Source organism: Alligator mississippiensis, chromosome 2 (assembly GCF_030867095.1).
Source record: "Alligator mississippiensis isolate rAllMis1 chromosome 2, rAllMis1, whole genome shotgun sequence".
Taxonomy (NCBI): Eukaryota; Metazoa; Chordata; order Crocodylia; family Alligatoridae; genus Alligator; species Alligator mississippiensis.
Window position 1 is genome coordinate 96,571,538 of NC_081825.1, and position 6,285 is coordinate 96,577,822.

A 6,285-nucleotide genomic window follows, 5' to 3' on the forward strand; every position below is an offset into this window, starting at 1 on the left:
TGAACTTTTAATATGGAAACTTTATACATCTTTATATTCAAAATGTTAGTGGCAAAATTGTATGCAGTACATTATCGACCATAACAGAACATGATTCTACCCTCCAACAACTTATAGCCTAATATAAATATATTATGCACAAGTACACCCATCTGCACAGTTCAATATAAATATGCATTTGTATGACAGTGCACTGCTAAACTTAATCCTGATATTTTCTAAGTCTGGAACTCTTAACTTGGAACCTTAATATTCTTTTAAGTGGTTTGGTTTGGTTTGGTTTGGTTTGGTTTGGTTTGGTTTGGTTTGGTTTGGTGATGCCGAGGGGGGGGGGGGGTTGTTGTCTGTTTGTTTTTATGTTTGTTCCTAAGATTTTTTAACTGAAGAAACAAGAATTACCACATGAACTCATACTAATCACCAAAACGTTAGCAGGCAGTGCCCAAATAGACATCTCCCTTTTATTGGAGGCAGTAAAAGGCTGCTACATGCTATGTGGACCAGGCACTAGAAAGGGATGAGATACATTTGTAGTAGTAGAAAAAAAGTGTTCAGACTTTGGACCTTCCAATTCAATTCCAGATTCCAAAGGGAGTGTTATCTACTACTGGTTATCAGTATCCCCGGGCACTTCCACCATGACCCTGCACTTGTCAAACTTACTCCTATCCCTAACCCTTATCTGCATTGTATTGAGACGTATCAGGAAAATATAACTCTAGGTAGCCTTGTGCTCTCCAAACATAATGCCTGTACACAGGTACAGTAAATGCTAAAAGCTTTTCAACTGCTGTTTTCCTGAGAATGAAACACAATGGATCAGTCTCCCAAAGGAATTAGTATTAATTATCTGTATCACCATGGCATGCATGAGCCTTAAGCTGTGGACCAAGACCCATTGTGCTAGCCACTACAGAAACACTATCACTTTGGACAATGGACACTAGACTTGACAAAGTGTTAATAGCACTATTAGTTCCCGAATACTGTAAGGAACCACACTGCTCTGCCAGAGAATGGCCTGCATAGCCCATTAGGCATTTTCCAGAGCTTCCCCATGAAGCACAGAATGTGATAAATATTGAAAAAAAATGTAAGAAAGACTATTTGTAAGACTGCATTATCAGGACCTGCATGATCTTAGTCCTATCTTCCTACCTACTGAGTACTTCCTTTGGCAACTTGATAAACATGGATGTGAACAGGCGCAGAGGATGCACTGTACCTTGCAAGAGGTTCTCAAATTCCTGCCAAACTGGATCCTGTATCACTGTTGGGGCTGACTAGATGAAAGATGAACAAAGGAAATTTTTTTTTGAGAAAGGTGTCCGGGGTCTGAGAAAGATAAGAAAGGCTAGTATGTTACATACAGATAAAAGTAGCAGCCTGGATTTTGCAATTCCCCCATCCAGAACTACTGCAATCTGTTAGGTTCCAGGCACCTTGAGGTGCCATGGAAAACTTTAAGGATACCACAGGATGGGAGGCGATCAGGGAGGTGTAAAGCGGTAAGCAGATAAGGGTGGGCTTAGGCTTTAGCTATGTGAAGATAAGCAGACTCAGGCTGTTCCCCCATCTCCCACTGCTTAACTCCTCTGCAAGGAAGTAAGCTTTTGAAATGGGGTGCCACTCAATTCACAAAAGTTATGGAGGGGTGCCTTGAGTCTAAAAAGGTTGAGAACCATTGCCATAAAGTTTTGTACTAATCAATTATGATTAAACAATGTTTGTTTTCAGAAAATAGCACACCAAACAAGATTTTTCCATTAAGAGTTTGCTAAGTAAAGCATTATAAAGTGGTTTCTGCCTTTTTTTAAGAAACTAGAAAAGTTTTCAGGCCTGTTCCTTCATCCACAGTCCTCTAGAACTGTCATTTAAGGATTAACAGTAATAGCTCTTGACTATCAGTCAAACTTGCTGTGCAAGGCAAAGTTGAGCTGCCACATGCCTTCCTCTTGATGGGCTCTCCCAGGCGCTCACAAGTACAATATCTAAATATTTTAAGGTTATTACAAACTGACCTATATTTTTCCCTTCAACAATGTCAGCATAAACCTGGAAAATCATGACTCAGCCCTAGGAAAAAAATTGATGCCTGCACCAGCACAGGCTGGAGACTCAAAAAGTGGGTGGGTCTTGGAGCTCAATAAATATATGAGAATGGGTCTTTTAATTTAAACCACCTATTGATATCTTTGTTGTGAGGGATTTTGCAAGTTCAGGTGGTTAAAAACTGAACCCAAAGAAAGAAGTAATGAGTTATCCCTTTGTATTTTTAAGGACGTTCCTTTTATAGGTCAGTGGGGGATGACCTTTTTGAAATGAGTGCCACAAACTAGCCCACTGGCAACTGACTCCCCAGCCCAGCCCAGGCCCTGGCTTGTTTACTTTTCATTCCATCCAGGAAGAGCACACACCAACTGCTGCAGCGTCCTTAGCCTGATGAAGGGTTTTTGAACCCGAAAGCTTGCTTAATAACTATTCTCCAACCATTTGGGTTGATCTAATAAAAGATATCAAATTCACCCAAGGAACCTTGACAAACTAGCCCCACATTCTCCCCGAGTGCCACCATGATCCCCTTCCTCTGCCCAAGCTGCTGCTCTGCTTTCTGCTCCTTGCCCTGTGCTCGATGTCTGATCTGCTGCTCTGTTGTCTGCTTCCTCCACTACCTGCTGCTGTGCTGCTTGTCCCCAGGTTTACTACCTCTGGTATAGATTATACAGCAGACTGGATGGCTCCATGAAGGTTGAACTACCTCAGAACAAAAGAGAAGATTTTGATTTTAATTAGGATGGATTTCTCCTTCTTTAACTTCAAAACTTATAAACATTTTTTCTCCATGTTTTAAAGTACTGAAACTCATGCATTTACATCATGGAATACACTAATTATATTAAGCACTTCGGTCACCAAGAATCATCTCTACTGTCCATTATATGTATGGATAACAACTATTGACTTTGATAGCTTTTATATTCATATATGAGGGCAAAATTGAGACAGGTGCTGTGGTTCAGTAAACAACTTTCATATTCACAAAGACAATTGCTAATCTCCTATGGTTTTGCAGCACAATAATGAACCTCAGCCCATTCCCACTGATTACAATGGAGAGTTTTGTAGCTGACTTTGAAGGGAACATGTCTATGCTCTCAATCTGGAACATATATATCAATTCCTGTAAACTCTTTGCTTTCTCTAGTCACTTGCACCATCTAAATAAGGCTTAAGACACAAGTGTCAAATATATGGCTCATGGGTCAGATCTGGTGGGCAGAATTGGGTCATCTGTCCCATGACCTTTACAGTGGGGACCTTTCTGAGGCTGTAGCCAAGTGCCCAGGCAAGAGCTGAAGTGCTGAAGCCTCAGCAGCACCATAGGAAGAAACCTGACTCCACAGCTTGTTCCTGCAGTGGCAGCCATGGGCCCAGGATGCTGGACCTTTTCCCATCTGGTCCTGGACTGAAATGGGGGGAGGTCCCGGGGCCTGATCCAGCCTGTGGGGCCAGCCCCACATCAGTCATCTGGCCTGTGAACCCATTCTAGCCACTCATCTGGCCCCATAGGGTCAAATTGGTTTGACATCCCTCGTGTAAGTTAAAAAAAAAAAAGTTACTCTGTTTGGTCCATTATTAAATCTTCTGTTTTACTGGCAAGCAGGTTCTTCACACAACTCCAGGAACCAATCTGAAATTAGTTTAATGGACATTTGGCAATGCAATTTTCTAATATTACAGGCAGGCCAGAGACTAAAACAACTTATTTTTGCATTCATTTATAAAAATAAATGCACATATGACTGATTGGTTTGTGTGTGTTATACAGGGGCCCCTACCTATGCTTTTCTGGCATAAAGTGCTCTCCTATTTGGAAAATTCAAAGAAAAATCTTTGCAGTTCACAGAGCAGCAGAACCTTACAAGCAACTGGTAATAAGTGAATATACAACAAGACATATGCCGAGTGAATCACAAAATTTACATTCTTAAAGTTTGGATCTATAGTTGCAATTATTTTTAGCTAATCCTAGCAGTATCAGACCTTGCAACAGAACTTAGCTATTACACCTTTCAGAGCTGGCATTTTAATATGTGCATTATCAAGCATACAGATAAGCAAGTTGCAGTACTCAGTACTCGGCATTACCGAAGCAGTCCGGGGCAGCATTTTAGAATAGTTTGCTGAGATGAGCAGGGGAGCCCTGATAAATATGTGAAAGGGTTTTCTCCTCACTAGTTCTGTCCTACTTTTAAAGCTTTCAGTATATTAAGCGATGTTATTCTCTACCTAACCTCAGCAGATGGCACAGTTTTCTTCCGTCTTTTCAGTCTTTGTAGCATGGCTAATAAGTTCTGGGTTTGAGCAGCTTAGACCTCAGGCAACTACTATGTTGGAATCAATTATGCAAAGCCCATTCATTTTGATACAATGTACTGAACTGCCTCTGTCACAGCAAATAGGATGGCTGTTTGGGTTTTTTTTTTATCATTACAATTTCCTCATCCATAGCCAAAGTTGGCACTTTTCTGTCAAGGATATTGTCTGCTATGTAGGATGCAATTCCCACTTCCAGTTTAATCAAACCAAATTTAAAATTCCAGGAGCAATTAAAGCTGAAGACATTAATTATATTTATAACATGAATCTAAGATACAAATGAGATTAAGAACCAAAATTCTTGCAGTATGTGCTTTTACAAATTTGGTTACGAGTGACTACGTAAAATAAAAAGAAAAGAAAAGTACAAGTTACCAAAAAACAAATCGACATAGAAAATGGAACATTTAATTCGTTAACAGGGAATTACTATTAGCTTTGTGTTTTAGACTTCGTATATGCATACACCTAATCACTTTTTTAATACCATTCTCTGAAACACTGCTTCTGACCACCACCCTGTCCTAAAATTTGTTGGGTTTGTTTCTTAGTATACATTTGTTTCAAATGAAATGTCATTACTTAATGGACAGACATTATTAAATGTCCATCCATTTTATTTGTGTGACGTATTATAATAATTCACTGGCTGAAGTAGCACTACACATGAAATGATTGCACTATTTACTACCAAAATAAACAACCAAACATACTGGTAATAAACCCTTACCACCTTTGTAATTTTTAAACATAAGTATCTGGAGACAGTGCTTTGTTAAAGGAGGTGAATTACAATATGCTATGTGTTTATGAGGTCAGCAGTAATACTTCTTTCATGTTACTCTTGAATGTCCAAATACTAGAGAGAGAGAGAGAGAGAGAGAGAGAGAGAGAGAAACAAGACGCCTAAAAAGTTTTATTCAAAACTTTAAAAATGTAAAATAATTGATCAAACATTTCTCTACAGTTCAGATGTTGCCAGGAAGTCAAGCTCTGGATGGAGCAGACAACAATACTGTCAATATTATCTCATAACACTGTAGAGACTGGGGAGAGTGGCATGATTCTGAACCCAAATGAAAGGCATAATAATTCAAGAAGGAAGCTTAAAACAAAGCTTGTCTAACATATTTTATTAACTTAATTTCATGATTCTATATGTCCATATGTACAATATTTACAACAGTAAATGAGATGTGACATTTGAATACAGAATAGGAATATATGGTTTGAAAGCAAGGCATATATCTCATTATGAAGGGCAGTGTAATTCCTGGGAGACAGAGCAGTATTTCTGTATAATCATAGGCTTGGCTTTCAAGATATTTGTAAGAATGCATTTCTACATGCACAATACAGGCCTGCTTAGCACATTCTCATGCACTTTAGAGTCCACTTCAGCCAAGCGCATGCACACAGATATCCAGTAGTCCATTAATAAGTAAAAGCTTACCAGCTTGCTGGGAAAGGCACCAGATTGGCTGGTCACAGCCCTAGTGTAGGGATTGTCCATGTAGTGCTCACACTTACGATACCTTGAGGGGGACAAAAGTGGAAGAACTAAGCCACAAGAAACTTGTCTTCCCTTTTTGAGAATTTAAAGACTGCTCAGCTTAAATACAACTGTCATAAGAAATGTGCTCATTTTCTGCTTTGCTGTTATGGAACTAGCTTACCAGCACTTTCAAAACTTGTTTCTTCCTTGTCTCCCAGCTTCCCCCCACCCATTTCAATTCAATCTCAAACTGCAACGATCATTAAAAACAATGAGCATGTCTGGCGCAAGTAAACGTGACTTGACTATCAACTATTCATTAAGTACCTGGCACTAGATCCATAATATGGGCTTCTGACATGGAAAGAAAAGCTTTAGAGCTCATTGAAAAGTACAAGCTTTACATATAA

At 39.4% G+C, this 6,285-nt stretch overlaps 1 long non-coding RNA gene across 2 annotated transcripts in view; it reads right to left on the bottom strand.

The window, feature by feature from the left end:
- Positions 1-5,917, bottom strand: part of LOC109281642 (uncharacterized) — a 66,626-nt gene extending 60,709 nt beyond the window's left edge. For both annotated transcript variants that reach the window (XR_009459813.1, XR_002088368.2), the window contains exon 1: positions 5,834-5,917. This is a non-coding gene — a long non-coding RNA (uncharacterized LOC109281642). The remainder of the gene's footprint in view (positions 1-5,833) is intronic.
- Positions 5,918-6,285: the final 368 nt, after the last annotated feature.